Source organism: Aythya fuligula, chromosome 1 (assembly GCF_009819795.1).
Source record: "Aythya fuligula isolate bAytFul2 chromosome 1, bAytFul2.pri, whole genome shotgun sequence".
In the NCBI taxonomy this organism is placed as follows: domain Eukaryota; kingdom Metazoa; phylum Chordata; class Aves; order Anseriformes; family Anatidae; genus Aythya; species Aythya fuligula.
Genome location: NC_045559.1, coordinates 96422998 through 96443830, shown reverse-complemented (window position 1 = coordinate 96443830; position 20833 = coordinate 96422998).

Below are 20833 nucleotides of genomic sequence, written 5' to 3'. Positions count from 1 at the left end.
TTTATTTAAAATCATTTATTTAGAGCGACCAGCCACATGTATTCATTTTAACCACTGTATCTAACTATTCTGCCAAAGAATGTGATAAATACTAGCTATTTCTAATCAACTTGCCTGGTTTTATAAGCACATTTAAGAAAAAAAATTAGCTCTGCTTGCTGAAAAAAGTAGACTATGAAGAAGTGAGCTGGCTCTTTAGGAATGGCAAAATACCTATTTAGTTTCTGCAGGAAAACAGCATCGTGCTTCTGCTTCTGAACCTGCACACATTTCATCCTTTCAGTTGAATTCAGTTGTATCAACTGGGTTTCTTAGGACTTTTGGTTCTGATTGTAAGAGTCATCCTATGTTCTGGGATCCGACACAAGCCTTGAGGCAATTAAAAATGCATTTCTTCTGAAATGATGCTTTCCCAGAGACAGACCATACTGACAAAATCTATGCTGTTTTCTCCCTTCCTGATTTCAGGTGAGCTAGAGCTCCTGGATCTAGTAAATACGGGTATAGCTCTACAAACTAGACCAGTGTTATTAGGACTGCAAAGCCTCAGGGTAGTGTTTGGTGCAGGTACCAGCTGCCAAAATGTCAGTGTGCTTATGGAGATCAGGTCCAAGGTCTCTGGTGAGGCCCATTTTGAGCTATTTTTGATTCTCCTTTTATTGCTACTGCCATTATTCTCAATATCTTCCATTTACAACTTCAATATCACTGAGCTCAACAGTCCTCAAAGCAGAATTGCTTTAGAAATCCACGCTTAAAATCATGCAGGGCTAAGTATGATTTCTTATTTAATTTCTTTTTAGTTGTTTTTATAGGGTGTTTCCGTTTTACACTTTTGTCCAAAAAGACCCCACTCAGGCTTTCTGCCTCACTCCAAACATTTCACATCTCAGACCTGGTACTGTTCTAATCTGACACCTGTCCCTCTCTGTTTCGTCTTTGAAGCTCTTATCAGCTGATGGATGCACTGATTTAAAGAGCATGGCTTTGAGCTGTGAGAGGCAGTGGTCTTAGACCAAGTCCATTTGCTCTGGGCTTCCTTTCATCTGGTTGTGTGATACAACCTGAAAAGTCCAAGATAAATGTTTCTGCTTTATTCATCAACAGCATTGCTTGAGGGATGAGTTCAGGGATTTTGTGTAGCTGAAGGTGTAGATTACTTAATTAATCTCTATTGGGTTTGTAGGAATTGATTTTTTTTTAATAGATTAATGTTCAATCCTTTTTTATCAAGATATGGGGAGGCTCTTAAAAATCAGCAGTAGAAAAAAGGAATCAGGATTTACCAATGTCATGTTACTGTTTGGCATATTAGGAAAAACAAAGAATACACCTGATTTATTATGATAAAACAGAAAAAAAAAAATCACTGTTTGAGTGAGATAAGGATTTTTGCTCAGTTCCACTTGAAAAATTATCAGCAGTATTTTTCTAGCTGGCGGGAAATTATGCAGCTTGACATTTTTGCTAAACTGCCAGTTTTTAAAGGCACAGAATCTAAATCTGGCACTTACTCAGAACGATTTTGGATCAAAACCCAGGATTACCTTTGTTTGTATTTTTTGTAACTAATGTTGGTCACCTCGTGCCTTGGAAGACACGATATTCTGCGTAAAAAAAAGAAATCATTTGCCCTTATCCCCAGCGTATTTCAGTGAGAATAAAAGACAAACGGGTGTTTTTTTAAACTGTAGTTAACACTTTATCAGTCCCACAAGCCTTCAGTTAACCTTCAGTTGTCTTCAGCTCACTCTCTCTCTAACTCATACTGTTCACACTCTGACTAGAAATGAGAGACCATTATGGTCTATGATCTGACATGGGCAGTAGCATTTCACTACATCACAGAGATCTTAATTAGTACAGCTGTGTTTTTTCCCCATATGAAAAACACAACCAAAAGCATTTCAGTAATTTTGATTTATATACAATGATTTGCAGATATACAGTGATCTATCTTAAAGTGAGATAAATTCCTAGATACAATTTTCTTACATACATTTTCCTACATACATCTCTATTTACAGAACCTCTTACACCTTAGCAGCAAACAGAGTTAAATTCTAGTCTAAAGAGATGCACACATCAGTCCATCCTTTCATTTATGTGGATTAACTATTATGATGCTTGTCTGCTAGGGATGTACATAATAATTGAATTCAGGGTTGTTTTTTTTTTCTCTTTTTCACAAGATGATCATGGTTGTTTCTTTCTGTTATAAAATACAGGAATAAGGTATTTCATGCCTGTGCATTTTTATTGATCTACTAAACATTATCTACACAGAAATTTCACTGTTCACTGTCTGTACTGCTGACCTGCATCACAGGCATCCATGTGATACTTCTCACCAGAGATACATCCCTGTCAGCCGAATTCCCAAAGCATTTCAGCTGTTGGACTTTGTTGTGCCATCCACTTGGGGCCATTGCAGAAATAATAAGTGGTGGGCTTGGGTCCAAATTAAGTTTCCTAATGATTTCTTTCTGCAGAAAAAGCTCGGGAAAAACATTGGGTAATTTATGATATTGTTTCATGTTCCTTTCTTAACACTTTATTCAGCCACTCCCAAGCAGAGCTGATGTATTTTTCTTTCAACAGGGGTAAATTTGAGTCATAAAGCATTTCAGACTCCATCTTCAATATCTTCTTTTCCCTTGGTGACCAGCAATGTTTCTTGTTGCTTTGTTTTACTGCCTCGCAATGGCTGGAAGGCAGGGTTTGATGGCTAAAGCTCCACTTTCAGGGTCTGGCCTTTCATCAGAACCTCTGGAATATTTTGAGGTAGTTACCATAGCACAAAAGATGATGAATGGAGAAAAAAAATTACTTGCCCATAACACAGGTGATAAGTTTTCTTTTCTCATTCTAGTTTCCTCTCTTGGCTGGAATTCTTGAAAATATTTTGTTTTCCTAACTTGTGTATTTTATTAAGAGATTTTAAGGTCTGAAGGTACCAGGATGATCAGCTTGTCTGATCCCCCTGCCTCAGACCCTGGAATTTCTCATCATCTTTTAGCCATTGGATCTTGCATGCATTTTTCTACCGGCTACGGAGCCATGAAGAATGAAAAGTCACCTCTGTATTGGAATACTCTCACTGCACTATTTTAATGTGTTTTTATTCTTCCACCACTTCAGGAGATGGAAAAGTCAGTACTCTGAACCTGGATTTAATATTCTAGTGCTGATCTCCATGAAGTGGCACACCAATGCAATTACATCCCTGTTATCAAGGACTAAAGGATCAACTCTAGATTTTTATAGACAATTAGCTTTTAGAATTACTATTTCATTACTAGGACTGTGTAATGCATGTTTTCTTGGGACAGCTATAATAAGATTTAAGGAGAAAATGGAATGAGACAATGCAATTATCATCCATGATTACTCCTTTTGTTCTTGTCTGAGTCAATTTTTGAGGTGAGGGAGAGCTTCTTGTTTAGTGTTTCATAAATAATCTCCTGTTGTAATGGTTCTGAAGGTAAATTTCATTTTATTACTCAAAGTGATGGTGATGCCGGCAGAAAATGATAATTGTATTCCTAAAATGATGCATCAAACACAGAGGACATCAACAAACATGAATTGTAATGTCTGAGCAAAAGTAAAAAACAAACAAAAAAAATCATAATAAAAAAATCATAATATTAAAAAAGACAACTAAAGAAATGCACACGCTAAAAATAAGTTAACAACTATGTATTGGATGATGCAGATGAACACCAACTTTATAGCAGAGGAAAAGCAAGAGGACTTAAATGTGTATGGTTTGTGCAAAATCATTACATATACATACCTACGTTAGACAGGATGGTCTCATGAGACTCTTGAGTGCCTACAGCACTTGACTCAAGTTATCAGAAAACGTACTCACACATTAGCAGTTTTGCAACTGCTGCCAATAAGCTGTGAAATGGAAACAGTCTGTGCTCAGGGCTGGCTAGTGAAGAAAAGGTTCCAGACCACAGCAGGATTTTTCAAGCTAGAAAGCTAATGCTAAATTCAGTAATAAAATAGGAGGATTTTCTAATCCCGTTCAATGTCTCTGAGCCAGTTGGTAACCTCCTCATCTTTACTATCATCTCAATAGGTCCCCAGAGTTAACACAGAGCCCTTTCAGTGTTCTTTTTTTTTTTTTTTTCCTAGGAAAAATATTCTCATTCCTAATAATAATAATAATAATAATAATAACAATAATAATAATAACAATAATAATAATAATAATAATAATCCAAGTAGATTATATTTACAATTTACAGAGACATTTTAGCACAAAATTTGTGTAAGTACTGGTCTAAAACTACTGATCTTTCAGTGATAACACTTGTGGGGCTTGTTTTAACTACTATTAAGTACTGTCTACCAGAGTCATATGTACCTCAGCCATTTTTCTCCAGATGAGTGAATTTAGGAGGAACTCATAAACCATAGGAAAGTGGGCTTGGTATCGGAGAATATTTGAAATTCCAAATTATATTCTTCAAGATATGTTGACTGAATTAAAAAAAAAAAAAAAGGTTTCGCATTAGAATCTTGTCAGACATTTGGAAAGATACTGAAAGGCTTTGCATGAATCAATAGCCAACTACAATTTGGTTGGGTAATAGTAAAAAAGAATCCTAAATTATAAAAAATAAACTAAAATAAAATTGTCAGAACCTATTACTGAGAAGGCAAAAAACTCTGTATGAAATATATATATATATATATTTTAACAAATGCAATAAGATATTAGTTTGTCCAAACCTAACACTGTGCAAAGTGAGACGATTTATTTATTTTTTTAATGTAAAAGAAAGAATCTACCTACACGGGAGGTGTGGGATATGAAGACCTAACTATTTTGCACTTTACTTGTTTTGTTTTGCTTTGTTTCATTTTGTTTTATAACAACAATCACAGGTCACATAAATATAGTTTTGATGGCATATGGGACACAGATCGAAAAACAAAAAATAGTTGAATAAGTTGTGTGTGAATGGTGTTAATCTGTATTTTTGCTCTGCTTCATTTATTTATTTATTTATTTATGAACCCTGGTCTGCTGCAGCCCTTTGAATTTCAGTTTTGGCATGAGGTTTCCCTAGCATCATCTTCTCAGAGAAAACAGAGCCTGCCGCAGGAGTCATCCAGGGGGAAGAGAAATCACACTCAGCACCACTTTGTCCTCCAGTGCTAAAGGCTTCTGCTACTGGTTGTGCTGCCATGATGTGGCTCAGAACCACCAGACCTTTTGGAGGAAAGGTCAGTGACAACTCCCAGAGAACCAGCAAAGCGGCACGTGAGTGACTGACTAAATGCCGGGGCACTTTTTGGGCAGGAAACCTGCTGGCCTTGCTCATGGACCATGAATGCTCATGAGTTGGATGAGAGGTTCCCTTGACAGGGGTGTAATGTGAGCTGTATAATTTGTCATATAGTTCTTCTATCACATGTATTATGACTATCCTCCCTTTAATTGTGTCCAAGTCTCTGTCCCTCCTATCCTTTTTGCTGTTGTACTCAGCTGACTGGGATGGAGCATCCACTAAGCAAGAATGGCTCTTCCACCAGTTTTCACAGCTGAGTCCTCAGTGTCCCACACCATGGCCTTCCCCAGCTTCAGCCAAGATTCAAGTTCCCACCTCTTCTTTTCTGTGGAAGATGCAAGATTATGGCAGGATGGGAAAAAATGACTAATGTTAACCTTTACTCTGCTGTCAATTGCCAGATAACCTGTTTGCATTTTCCTTTGCAGTACACAATCTTTCATAGAATGACAGAATGGGTTGGGTTGGGATGGACCTTTAAGGTCATGTAGGTCCACGCCCCCTGCCATGGGCAGGGACACCTCACAAAAGACCGGGTTGCTGAAAGCCCTATTAGAGGACAGTGCTTCTCAATTTCACCTACTAAGCACTTGCTGTTCAAGTATCTTCCTACACCGCCTTAGGAGTATAGGATATATATAAAGGAGGGGAGAACTTTGTACCAACCACTGGAGTGTTTTGACTGTTGTGGGAAAAGTGTTTGTTTGTTTGTTTGTTTGTTGTAAGTGGAATCTCTGGGATAAGATGAAAGTTTTCATATAGGTACTATTTTCATATAGTGGACTATTCCTGTGGGAGAAATTACTTGTGATGTCTTCTCTCTGAGGCATGGAAAGAAGGACCCAAGCTACATGTGAGTTGATGAAAACTGCACACTTTTATAAGGGACTGTTGGGTGCAGACCATGGGGCATAGTTGAGGCTGTCTGCACAATTCAGTGTGATGGCAGGGAATGCGTGGTGGGCTTTTCAAAGTGACCCAGAGGCTCCAGACCTGTCTGGCTGGTTCAGCGCTTTCTACTCCTGCCTAGCTGGGCCATACCTCACAGAAGTACTCCCTCATGCTTTATGGACTGCTGCAACCTTGAACCTCAGTAAATTCTAGAGAAAATGTGATAACTAGGGAAAAATATGGCCTTAAGCTATAACATCTGTTAAGCAGATAGCAAGTTCTATGTAATACTGAGCTGTTAGGATAGTGAAACTGAAAATGTACCCTCCAGATTAAATTTGGGTAAAAGCGACACAGTGTGATTAACTTGGAAATAAACAAGGTTTACTTCATTAAATACATGATTCAATATAATGTACTTCAACATTTAATGTAATTAAATATTGTTCAGAAAGAATCCAGAGCTTGCCTGAGTTAAACAAGAAGAAATACAAAATAATTGTCAACTTTAGTGCAAATGGAAAAAGCTGTCTGTTTTGTGATCTTAGAATATTTTAATATAACATATTACCTACTGATACACTGTGTATAATAGAGTGTTCAAGTACATAAATCTCTCCTGTCTTTGCCTAACTGAGAAGAAATCAGATAAGTATTGGAGTTTTTTGTTTGTTTGTTTGTTTGTTTTTTGTTGTTGTTGTTGTTGTTTTGGTGTGTGTGTTAAATGTGAATCACTTACAGCTGGGAGAGACATGGTTCTTGAAAGTGGGAGCTAGGAAAGAGCTGAGAAACTCTTTGGGTCCAGGACAGAGGGTTGTGTCCTGTTTAGGAGAACTGGTGACTAAATCTTATGAATATGGTTTGGGTTGGAAGGGACCTTAAAGCCCATTCAGTTCCAACTTCCCTGCCATGGGTAACGGATGCCACCCACCAGACCAGGTTGCCCAAAGCCCCATCCAGCCTGGCCCTGAGCTCCTCCAGGGATGGGGCATCCACAGCTTCTCTGGGCAAAGAGAACCTGGTGAGGAAGGGGAGAGCACAAGGGATATGGGAGCTGTGTGGTTAAGAATAAGGCAGAAAGAATGCAAATATATTTTTAGTTGACACTAGAGCCATCTTTTTAAGTCTAGGGCCAAATTATCCTGGCGCCTCTTACACAATGCAACAACTATGCTAGGGACTTACCCTCTCCACCATGACAAACATGTTCATGATTCTGTGAGAAGGCCCAACTTCATTGTTCAAAATCCAAAATTCATTGTTGAATTTGAGTGTTGTTTATTTGTTTGTTTTTCCTCTTATTTTTACCAGCTCCAGAAGAAGACCCAGAAGTCTTTTATTGCAAAACTTTATCATTGGAGAAAGAAAGGGTATAATATTACATTATTTCTAGATTGCCCATGCTGAGGAGCTGTGCAGGAATGTTAATATATCTGTGGGCTGGGAATACCAGCTTTGAGCACGGTAGGTGTTCAAATGTGATGCAGAGGAGCTATTTAGGGCAGTAAGAAGCTGATAGCTGCACAGTTAGTGGCAAGGAATTTGTAGTGTGGCTGTGGGTGAAACCTACAACGTGTGTGGAATATGCAGAATATTTCTAAGCTGTTTACAAGCAGAAATTCTGAGTGAGCTGCAACCCACTTAGAAGAAAGCATGTACTGGTACCTGAGGTGAGAGGTTTGAGCATCAGCACAGAGCTGCTTGTGGCTGCTTCTCCACTCAGCAGAGGAATCCTTGGGTTAGCTGGTCTCCACAGACTTCTTCCTCTTACTCAGCCGCTTGTCACTGCTACCAAAGGATGTTTAGAACAGAAATATCTTCTCCAGGAGCTGGGTATAAATGAGACTACAGTTCTCTCTCTCTCAAAACGGGGGTTGACAGCTGTATAGTCTTAGTGAAGCTGTCTTGAATTACAGAAAAGTATGGTTTTTTTTTCTTTTTCTTTCTTTTTTCTTGTTCTTTTTTTCTTTCTTTTTTTTTTTTTTTTACTGTTTTTGTTGTTGTTGTTTAACTTCTGTGTAATTAGAGGATGTATTGCTCAATAGGGAGTGGGGGGACAGAACCTTGCTAGGCATGGCTCCTTTACTAACTCTAACCCAAAAGACTTTTTCAGCCTTTACTTGGAGAAGTTATGCCTATTTCCTCCAGACTGAGAAAATCTGATTGCTCTCCAGTGTACATTTGGTCAGTGCAGGTATTGTTCTCCACCAAAGTGTCCCTCATTATTTTTTTTTTCCTGAGCTAGTGACTAGACATTAATATCAAATTCCTGCTGTCAAATACCTCTTTCTGAAAGGCCGGTGGACAAACATATCCCCATGGTTCCAGAAGTGTTCAGACAGGGCAAGGTAGTTAACAATGTCTTACAGGCTTCCCAAGCCAAATGATTTCAGACTATAGTCCACTTGTAGGCTGAGACTGGAGGAAGCTAAAGCTAATTAGCAGGTGTTCTGGCAGTAAGATTTGACATCTTACCAGGTCAGAGTATCCTAATAATAATAATAAATAATAATAATAACAACAACAATAATAACAATAATAATAATAATAATAATCTTCTCCAAATACTTATTTGACTGAACAGATGAACATTATGAATAGTGATTATTTTGCCCTTATGGCAGGTTTGCAACCAGACATGTACCTTCTTTGTGGAATAGTTAATGGATTTAAATGATGTTGGGAAATATGAGAAGCAATCATCTTGTCTGGCATAATTAGAAAAAAAAAGAAAAGAAAAAACCAGCAATAAGTCTACAACATTGAGTTATGTAATCTATTTCCTGACTGATCTGTTAAGCAACTTAAATGGAGGGAGGGAAAGCAGTGTAAAAGCTGAATTGTACTCTTGCATTTTAGCCATCACACCTGGGGAATTGAGTTTTTTATTTGGAAAATACTGCCTTTAAATTCCCAGTGAGGCAAAGCAGGATATGATCAGGGAAATAAAGTGTAGGGATAACTGAGGTTATGAGACATGGTAGGCAGTGGAGCTGTCTGTGGTGGGCAGGCAACATAGAGGATGCAAAAACTGAATCTTTCAGTCCAGTTTTGTGGAGGGCTCCAGTGAGAAAATGTAACAAGTAAAAGGTAGGGGAGATGCACCCACTGATGCTGCCTGCAGAAAGAAATAGAAAGGTTCAAAACAGATTCATCAAGTCAGAGCAGTCTGTGAAGCAAACAGGATAAAAAGAGAGCGATCACTGACAGCCAGGGGAGGAAATGTGGCAGAACAAGCAGGTAAAGCACCAATAGAAACGTCTCCTTTAACTTAGCAGGGAGAGAGTCGCTGGTGAAATGCACTGAAGGAAAACCAGCAAGAGAGCTGTCAGAGAAGACAAGGTCCCATGAACAGACAGTTTGCCTGAGACCTATGGAGGCAGCTTGAAGAGATGATCAATTTTGTTGTCATGGAGGCACCAGCTAATTTACTGAAAGTCGGAAGGGTATAGAGGGAAGAAATGCAATTTTTCCAAGAAGACAAATTGGTTGAAAATAATGAGGAGAACACTAGGATGTGAAAAGCAAAGGAAATGAAGGGATGGATTAAAAGGAGTAAAAACTGGGTTACTTTTTCTTGAGGTGTTGCAAAGACCAAGCTCTTAGCACAACTGACATCTCTCATAGAAAATAAAATCTCCTGAAAACTGGGAGAAACATCTAGTGAATCACAAATTGCTATAAAAAAATACACCTCTTCTACTGGGTTTAAAGAATAACTAGCAGTACTGTTAATGTATGGACAACAGGACGTCCAGACTGTCAGAGGATTATATTCTACTACCCACCAACTCCAGTGAGACATTCAAGCCTCCATGTACTCTTCACATCAAAAAGGAAAAACCTGTAGTCTTTCATTCTGCATTGAAAAGAAAAAACATTCTGCCTTCTTTGCAGTGATGCTGGTGGGAAGCTCTTAATTAATCAGCCTCTGATTAATCAAGAGCTACCAACATCAGTTTCAGGTGTTAAGTATGCCAGCCCAGAGAAGTCATTATTGCCATCAGAGAAGGTATCAAAGATAATAAGATACTCCTGAAGGGAACATCTCATTCTGTCATATCCTCTAAATCTGTTATAGTGCTCCCTTTCATGTGGCTTCTAGCTGAGGTTTGCTTCTCTCTACTTCTGCTTGTGGCACAGAATTTCTTTGGTCTTGTGGGCGTCCAAAGTTGTCATAAAGTAACATGGACATTATATATATATATATATAATAGGGCCAGACAGAGAGAAAATTGAAGCATTACCTTTCAGCTTCATTTGCCTTACTGCAGCTAATGACAATGGTACTAGAAGGACACAAAGTGTTAACTGCAGATATGCAAAAATCCTTAGATAGTGGAAAAAGAGGGCCAATAACAGAGATGCCAGACTTTCAGTTTCACCGTCGTCCTTTCCCTTGCTAACTTTTCAGAAAGGAACGCTTTCCTCTCCAGAGTGGCCAGCGCTTTTGCAGTTCCTGAGGGGTTACTTCATGGCCAGAGCATTCCCTTTTGCAGGTTAAGGGTGTTCCCCCACAGCCCACATCTGCCTGGCCTGTCAGTCTTGTTCCTTTTCCCTGCCGGTTTGGGAGCTGCCTTGACTGCAGCAAAGGCTGTGACTGCAGCAGGGAGGTAGGAGTGAGGAACGGCAGTACCTCCCGTAGCTTTTCAGAGGCTCAGAAGGATTTGTCACTCGTGCACACTAACATGTGACAGAAACATATGGCTAGGAATGAGCAATAGCTTCCTACGCTCGCTCACACTGGAGCTGGCAGGTCTGCTCGATGGAAGGTACGGAAGAAAGAGGGAGGAGGAAATAAATTTCTATAAAACCGGGGAATAATTAAAATGTTCTCAAAGGTGATCTGTGCAAAACAGCTGCCAACTCCAACTGCTAGCTTATGGCGTTTGTCTCTCTCTCAAATCCTCTGCCTCCCCCAACCACACAATCTCACTGGTGTAGGAACCAAGCAGCCACGTGCACAGTTCCTCCATTGTGCTGCATCTTATGTTTGAGCTGGTGATCATACCGTGGTTCTGTGTAGCCTAGTCAATTCTGACTGCCTGCTCTCCAGATGCAGTCATCCAGATGGAATCCAGAGAATTTTGGCTTTTGGGAGACATTGTCCTGACCATACTTCGCAGCTGAGCAGATAGCTCTGGAGGACCGGCACCACTTTATCTGAGATGAGTAACACAATAAAAACTTTTTTTTTTTTTTAATGGGTATTTATTCAACATCTCTTTTCATGGTGAAACCCCTTCATTCCAAGTACTTCTGAGAATAGACTCATCACATTTCAGACTCCAGAAAGGCTTCTGCTTTGTGAGGAAGAATGTGTTTTCTGTCTTTAAATAAATGTGAGAGTGTCTTTCTGTAACTCTCTTTTTAATATTGGTGGAGGTATAAGATGAGATACAAGTAGAAATTTAATTATTTCTCTCCTGGTACTAGATGGAGGCAAATAACCATGCTGTGTGTTGACTTTAGGTGTGAGCTAAGTTTAATACATGAAGCAGGATCAGAGAAATTGGTTTCCCCTTTTCAGACCACTCTAATGAATGACCAACAATTTCTGCATTGTCCTGTGTCCGTGAGATGCTGGCCCAGGAGCTGCAGCAGCGAGGGCATGGTGAGAGTGGCAAGGAGCTGAATGGCAGCTAATTTCCACTCCTTTGCCTGTGCTGAGCTCTCTTCCGGAGCTGCCAGGTTGTTCCTGGTAACCAGCCTTGCTGACAGATCACAAAGCTCTGCGTTTTGGAGTCTGCAGTATCAAACTGCCTTTAGGCTGTCAGTCTGTAAGCTGCCAGCAGATCTATAGATGAGTGGACTGCAGGCTTCATAGATCCATAGGCAATGACACGGAGGAAATAACGTGCTGCAGGCAGTGCTATGCTTAGCTCTGCCTGTCAGCTTTAATTTTAGCTCTTTAATTTCCTGTGGCTGCAAATGATGGTGATGGGCTGTGCTATCATTTAAAGACTCTGCTTTATACAATGTGTGTTTTGAAACGGAGGCCAGCATTTTTTGATATCCATTCTTAGGATCTTGATCTGCTGCTGCTTGACTAAAGTCTTTAGAAACTTTCCTATATTAAAAATATATATATATTCTTATTAAGAAATAAATTTGTATTCAGGACGTTTTAAGGACCCAAGGAAAATCACTTGCTGTCTTCAACAATGGATGCTGTCTTCACAACTATGGATGTTGTGAGCTATTGCATTTTATCTCTAAAATTTGCTACTAAAGAAATACATACCAATAATGACACTCTTACCTTATCCTGTCATGTACTTGGAAGCATTTGCTGATAGTTATAGCCTGTACTTGACTAGCTGTGTTGTGAGCAACAGAAGATGAAAGTGAGAAATTGTCTTATAAAAACACGTAGAAAGGTGTGTCCCTAAGAGAAAAATTAAGGCAAGGAGGATTGTCAAAGTGTGAATGAGAGTGTGAATTGTTGCCATTGGGTGTTAAGGTTTATGACTGCTTTTTACGTCAATTTACTACGTACAGCTGCCTTTTCAGGCTGATTCTGAATGACTAGGTGCAATCTTTCTAAACCCTATATTTTCCTCCTGTAGATACAGCTTGGAATCAGAGCACTGCTGACTTGTTTAACAAGGAAAAGTATGCAGCAGCAGTGAAAGATCTGCCTGCTTTACTCTTGCAGTTGCAGTATTATCTGTATCAATGTACATTTTTATATGGGTTTTATACAGGTTGGAATTAAGGTCTTGCAAGATCAGGGAATTGACATATAGAAGGGATAGAAACTCCACAGACAATGAGCAGGGGAAGTTTGCTCAATTCTTTCAACTATAAATACAATGAAAAAGACAAAGTAGATACGTTAATTTAACACTGCTGTACAGAAAATAACTTTTCAAACAGCTTTACTTACAAAATGCTGGAAACATTGCAGGCTGAAGAAATTGGATTTAATAATTGACCCTGTCTGTTGCACTGAATCATGATATGCTTGAACTCTACATTTTACACCATCTTTTTCACTATAGCTGAGCACCTTAGTGTGCAGCCTGAAAGGAAGCCTTGTGAAAAGCAGAAAGGAGAGTTTTTTTTTTTTTTTTCAGTAAAGCAATTGGAATCAGTTTATTTTTTTTTTCCCTAGCATTTCACAAAACATGGTTTCAGAGCCCCAAATTTCTTGCCTCTTGTTCCATTCCCTCTCAATGCAGTGTGGTGAAACTCTCATGATGCAACCAGGGACACTATCACATAGATTTTCAGTGCAATTTTTTAAAATTTAGTAATGAAAAAAATCTGTATCACTGTTGGTAGGAGGCTATACCCAATAAGCCATCAGAGCACATAGACATGGTGTGTTTGTCAAAGGTTAATGGGGCTGGAGCTGTTGTTGGAGGGTGTCAACTGTAAGTCTGGAAGCCTGGGTGTATTCAGAGTCCCTGCACTGGGACTGAGAGATATCTGCTGTCACGGGAGGGTCATGCTCTTCCAGCCCGTGAGTTACACAATGGTGTGCACTGATAGCAGCTGCATATTGTCCTCTATCTGCTGAATGCAGATCCTTTGTTACAGAAAGAAAACACAGCACAGCAAAACAAACAAATAAACACACAAAACACCTCAGAAATATTGGATAGAATTTTACTCCAAGTCTTGTGTGCTCTGTCCCCGAGCCTGTGAAACCCAAAGCCTTGCCACAAGTTTTAATCAACCTGGTACTTTTTTCACAAAGAGGCATACATCTTGTGCCACTAAAAATTAACCCAATTCCTGACTAGGACTAATGGTTGAGTTTTAGTTAGCTCACAATTCTGGAAATCTTTCAGCCACGGTAGGCACATACATTTCTCCTACTCACACAGTGTTAATCATACTTCTGGTATTGTAAGGTGCCAGAGTATCTCTGCAATTCTCAAGCATATTTTGTTTTTCTCTCTTCCTGTTCTCCAAGTCCACACGCTATAGACTGATTCCCACAGCTATATCTAGCAAGTTTACCACATTCTTTCCTATTGCATTTTCCTGAATGCTCTGGATCTAGAACACACTGTAATGTAAAATGTGGCAGAAGCACGATCCCTGTAAAACAAAACTACATTTCTTATTCTTGTTACTGGAAAAGCTTTAAAATGTGACAATTCAAAACTAACAAAGTAGAAGGCAGGCAAAACAGTGTGTTTGCTATATAAAATTGCTATATAAAACCTTCAAGTCATCCTGAAATTTTGCACCTGACAATTTTTGAAGTCTGGGGGAAAAAATGCCTATGACATTGTTTCCCAAATTATTTCCACATCAAGTCATCTGTGGTGTTTATTTCCATTACATATTTGACACTCCTGCTAAAATTTGTGATAGATGAAGGCCATTGCTAAGGTTCTATGAATGCTTTGCACTAAGTTGATCAGATTAAAAGTCAAAAAAAGAATGTGGGATATAAGAAGCCTCTTCCCATTCTTAAAATGTGTTACACTCATGCCACCTGCATTAAGTCACAGCATTCAGTGCAGATGGCACATTACCTGGCAGAGGCCATATAGTAGTAGGACATACCATCTGGGTGGGCTTATACAAAGGAGCCTGATGGCTCAAAAGTGTCTGTATCCCTCTAAGTGCAACATGAACTACAAGATCTCCAACATGAATGATCACAAGTAAATGAAGTACAAAACAGGACAGATAAATGACAAAGAATGACAATAAAAGGTGGTGGTAGTGGCAAGTTCAAGGCAAGTATGGGGAGGTATTTATCCACATGCTGGGCAAGGATGCTGTGGAGCTCCATCCTGCAGGCTGTTATGGATGCTAGTGCTTTGGACACGGTCTCTGCAGACAGGAACTTAAGGAGGAGGAACACTACTTCTGAGCAGGTTCCTTCTGTCTAGCTAAAATATCCATAATCTACATAACATAATTAGTATATTAGCAACATTAAATTAGTTTTCTGGGTTTTGTTCATGCAAAGGTCTGTTCTTTTTTTTTTTTTTTTTTTTTTTTTTTTTTTTACTAATGAATTTCTTCACTGTTTATAAGTGTTCTTAATCCCTATCAGTCTCACTAAAACCCATTTACTCACATACAGCTTCAATCTCTTTTTGTCATAATTTAAAAGCTGCTACCTTTATTTCAATTCTAAATGACTTCTAATGGTCTTTTGCAGTGTGTAATATACTAAGGTCTAGTAAAGAGAGATCAAATTACAGTCACCGGATCTTATTCTTGTGCAAAGCGGGTGGAAATCAATTTCTGTACGAAATGTCAGAGAAGTTGCTCTAGACAAGCTGTGACAAAAGTACTTGCTAAAGCAAATCTGCACGGGCTTGTAAACAGGGCTCCTCTTAGCCAAAGCAGGACATCTGATGAGCCTTACATACACTTTTTCCCGTTACTGTCCCAGTCTCTTTTTATCAGCTTATTATACATCCTGCAAACTCCCACCTAAATCTCCTTGCTAGGCTTTGCCTCTCATCATCGCTTGGATGAGGTGCCTCCCCCTTGGGACTACCTCCTTCCCCAGCTGGCTTTTTCCGCCTCGTTTTTAATTTCTTGCTCCTGCTGTTGCTCTGGCAGATGGGTGTGGAAGCAGGGCGTCCCGCTGGCCCCAAGTCCACACCGCCTAGAGGGCGTTAGCAGCCTCCGGAGGCCATTTTGTCTCCCGGCTCCCGGGCGGGGAGCGGCGCTGCCACCTTGCGGCCGTTGGCCGGCAGCAACCGCCATCTTGCTGCCGGCCTGCTGTATTCGTAAAAGTTGTGTTTTTAATAAAAAGATAGCACGTGGCTTAGCCAAGACACCAATGTTGCAGCTCACAGCCCAAACGTTTGCATGGAGTTACCTTTATGTTACCAGTGAAACAACGAACAGGAGAGCTAGAGCTAGGGAAAGACCTCAGAAACACGATTAGATTCAATGCACATTCTTGGTTTCACCTGTGAGTTGCAGGCAGCAGAAAGGGTGAAATTTTATCTCCTGCCATTGCCATCTTGGTCATTTCTACCTTCATGTAGGGATTTTTAATCAAAGTTACAAGAAGGAGCTGTTCCTACCTGGAACAAAGATTTTCATGCATAGAACAAATTTCACACCAACCTTCACTGCTGTTGTCCATCACTTAACATCTATCTCCTTCAATGTTTTCTTAATACACAACTATTAAAGGAGTGTGAGGGAGAGAAATGGAAGAAATTCAACAGTAGCATTAGCTGTAAATTTTCTACGGAAATAGCCTGATTGTACACTTAGGTGCATCCTCTTGGATCTGTTGTTTGTGCAACACACCGTAATCTACATACTTAATTTGTAACAGCTGCTTCATTTCAAATGCTGCTCATTTCTTCTGCAGGGTGGATTGGTCAAGGAACTGGCACAGACACATACAGAAATAAAGTATGTAGAAAATAGCTTTTATTTTTTATTTTTTTTTTTTTTTAATTCATTGCTTAGAAACGTGAATTGTTCAAATATTTTTTTGATTTAGAAATACATTCTTTTGGCAGCCCCTGGGAAAACAGAGATTGCCAAACCCTCAAAAAACTAAATATGGGTACCCCCTACCAAGTGTTGAGATAAGTATATAAAACTTAAATATGTATTTACTTAAGAATATGATTTGGTTAGTTAAAACTGGCTTCCCAGTTTGAAATGAACACCTGCTCTGTGATGTGAACATATGTTTCTCTGGAAGTTATCAATGGGAAAGAAAAGCCTGGAAAACAGCCACAATGAATTGTGCCTGATGGCTTCTGAAGCTGTTTTATGTCCAACAGAGATCAGACTTTAATCAATAAATCTGTCTCTGTTTTTATTGTAAATCTAAAAAGTTTGTAGTGCTATAGCTCAAAGGCACATATTTCCAATCGTTCAACAGTTTTTTTCTCCTCATGTTCACAGGTGACAGAAAAAGGAGATTAGTAGAGATGTGATGCATCTCAGAAATTACTTCCCATCTGAGATATTGTTAACTCCCGGACAGCAAACTGAGCTTGTTCTGATATCCCTTTTGTAGAAGGTGCTTAATGAACATCAGGGTGACAGCAAGAGAAAGGTAAACACAGTTGCTGAATTGTTTTGTTTTGGTCTGTGGAGGGAAATGAGCCAAAAGAGCTTCAAATAGCAGTTAGGACTAACTGGTGAGCACTGCTGAGAGATGGTGATATTTGCCAAACTGCCAAGGCAGAAAGAAAGAAAGGAAAGAAGGAAAGAAGGAAGGAAGGAAAGGAGGAAGGGAGAAAGAAATAATATATTTGATGCAGTATATATTACTTTCATATTGAAACACTGTGTTCAGGCCATACAGATGGCAAACTAGCTTCCTTCTTGGGGATACACCGTATTGTTGCAAGCCCTTGTTTTCTGTGAGTTGCTTGGGTTTATGGGTCACCCCCTTCCTCTTCCCGCACTCATGAATGGCACTAAGATTTTTGAAGAAATGTATCTTACAGACACAAAGAAGCAAACCCTAGAAACTCCTCCTGGGATGAGATGGATGTGAATGCAGGAGCATGGTAGCTGTATCCAGTGCCTGTGATCAACATGGGATAGTGGAAAGGCAAAATGGTTAAGTTAATGACTTGTTTTTTGCCACAGAAAACAGTGAGTTTAGAAGCATAAATCTAGGATGAATGTGGCTGCCTGTTTTTTCCAGAGATATCCCTCAAGACACAGATTGTTCCTTTACAGGAGGCAGTAAAACTGATTATTTTACTTTCAAAATTGCTGGTGTAGAAGCTAAGTAAAAGGATTTAGGGATTAATTTAATTAAATGATTAGTCTGTCAAGGACAAAATGGCAAAAGGGAAAGAATCCTCATTTTAGAGGCTGTATAAATAGGGAATGTGAGGAATCAGAGAGGTTTAGGCAATTGTTTAGTTATCCTTTACTTTTTATTGAACTGCAATTTTTCTTAATGTGCCGTAAGAACTGGATGCTCACTGATGAGAAGAAAAAGCAGAGTGCTGAAGTTAAATTTGATTTCTAGGATTTTGATCTTTCATCAGCATTTCTTGCTGACTTGGCTGTGTACAGTTTTCAGAGTACTGTTTTTAAGATGGATTGACCACTCAGACGCCAGTGAAGCCAACTGGAAGCCAAATATTTTGTATTTCTCTCAGTGGCTTCTGAGTTAGTTAATGTCATTTCCCAATAGCAATTCTACAGTTTAGATTGCAGATTTGAGTTTTAGCTCTGCTATTTATGGGAGTGTTTGAAGGTTTGGAATAGTGACACCAGGTCTGTGGCTAAAGGAGGTGTCAGAACAGAGAAGTTCTTGCAAAAATGTGCTCAAGGCTGTATTATCAATGTCCCAAAGCAGCTGTGAGGTGAGCTGAACTTCACAGGATGTCAGAACCAAGACCAGATCCCTGGGTTCAATGTGGATCTATGTGATACAGATATGTAGACTGTATCTGCTGACTGTGGCATTTACAGTTTGGTTTACTTTGCTGTAGGCTTTGTCTGGTGCCAGGAATGCTCCCTGTGATGGTATGAGAATTTCACAGAGAATGAAATATTAAAACATATGAAACAATAGGTCTAGAACCATAATTTATATAATGGAGATTTGTATGCAAAATTAATATATGCATAATTTGTATGCATAATTAATAATGGAGATTTGTATGCAAAAATTTTATATCATGGTAAAGGGAAAAGGAAAACCAGTAGCAATTTCTTTTTACAGTAAAAATAAATAATCATTGGAAAATACTATGTGCTTTCTTCAGTATTGTTGCTATTAATACTATTTTTCATATCGCCTAACAGAAATTAAAGGTACAGTTTCATGGTTGGCTTAAGCCAGCCTAGCCGTATGTCACCACAGAGGGGGCAAATCCTCCTTGCCACGCTGCTGCCCACACTGGCTGAGCAGTTGCTGCTGGTGAAGCAAGGCTGGCTCATGCTAGTGCCCAGCCACTGTACTGCAGGGATGGACAGAGGGCAGGGTTTCACCAGTAGCCTGGTAGTTCTGTCTAAGCTGGTTGTAAAGCCACAGAGTTTATCTGAGTAAGCACTGTGCAAATATCTTGCACAGCTGAGCTGTCGGTTTTGCTGGCTTTTTTTTTTATTTGTTTCTGTTTCAGTGCTTTGCAGTCCTTAAGTGTGCAGTTTGTTTTGTTACCTCAGACTACTTGGGACAGTCATGAATGTTCACTTGCCACCCCTCCTAAGAGACTTCATATGAAGCGGAATCATAAGAGCTGGGTCGAACTGCAAGGGTTAAGTAAAGCACTTCATCCATTTTGAGCTCTGTAAGCTGGATTCATAATGCTCAGTCTCTGCTTTCCTCTCACTTCATCTTGTTAGGAAATGTGAATAGGCACCTTATTCTATTGAGTTGGTTCATCATCTGTGTTGATATAAACAGGACAGAACATCCTTAATTCTGACTTTTGTATTTTTACAAGTGACCACAATATAAACAGTAAGCTCTATGTGCTGGGCCTGTTACCATAGAAAAGCAAAATGTTGCTTATTCTTGCACTGCAGTATTTCATACACACTCTCACAGCCACTGCTCTGGTTAACCTGTTTTCTATGATTTGCTAGTTGTATGGGATACCCTCTATCCTTTCTAATTTATACAACATGTATTAGAAACATGCATCTTTCAGAAGACTCTTAAGCATGCTTTTTTCCTAGTGTTTCATTCTCCGATTAGGAGAATCAAAAATACATTCCAGGTAAACCTACACCCTTTGTTTGACATCGCATTTCTTCTCCATCTTGTGCAGCTAATTTGCAGGTTTTTAGTACTAATGTGCTGCAGTGTTTCAGCTCCCATTGTTTAAAGTAGACTTAAAATGTGTGCAGATTTTCTGAAAACTACAGGCCTCTGAAATGTCTCTGTGTCCCTGGCAATCTTCTGCTCTCATTTTTATAATAGCTGTTGTCAATTTGCTCTGTTTTGTGATCTGCAGTGGAGAGGGGTCTGTAGTTCCAAACTGAAGTTACCTGAAGCTGTGTATCATTTTGTTTTTTAAAGGGGGGCATCTCATTTTCTGATATTAGATGGTGTACTTACCTTTGTTTCTTTTGCTTGGTTGTTTGTAAATTGTTCTAATAAGCTCATGAACTATAAACACACACTGGGTTTGTCCTTGAAAGATAAGCATTGCAAGCATTTCATGGGCTACAGAGGAGGGATAACTTTAAAGAAATATATAATGGTAGCAAAGAGACGAGGTTTTAACTGTGTTAAAACACGAAGAGTTGTTAACGACTTGTCTGAAACAAGCAAAGTATTTATTCTCCTGCAAAAAATAATCCTTTTAGAATTGATTACTGATAAATGCATTGGAGATTAACCTGTTTTCTTAATGGTAATTTATAATGTTGTTATAATCTGCTCTGTGTAATGCTCCCTTACACAGAGGAAATGAAAACAACTCTAGTATGAAGAAACCCTGTTGCTGCAGGTGACATCTAGTTGCCCTCATTGATATTACATAGCCATTAATGGAAGTGTTCACCATTTCACTCTGCAGGAGTCCCTCCCAACGACTTCATCTGTGTGGATTAGACAGAATTAAATTCTGGGAATATTCCATAGCTAAGGACAGATAAATAGCGCTAAGATTTGCAGTACACTTGCTCAAGGCTCCTCAAGGTAATATTTAGTGTTATGATACCAATGATGTGAAGGTGGTGGAACATGCCAGTGT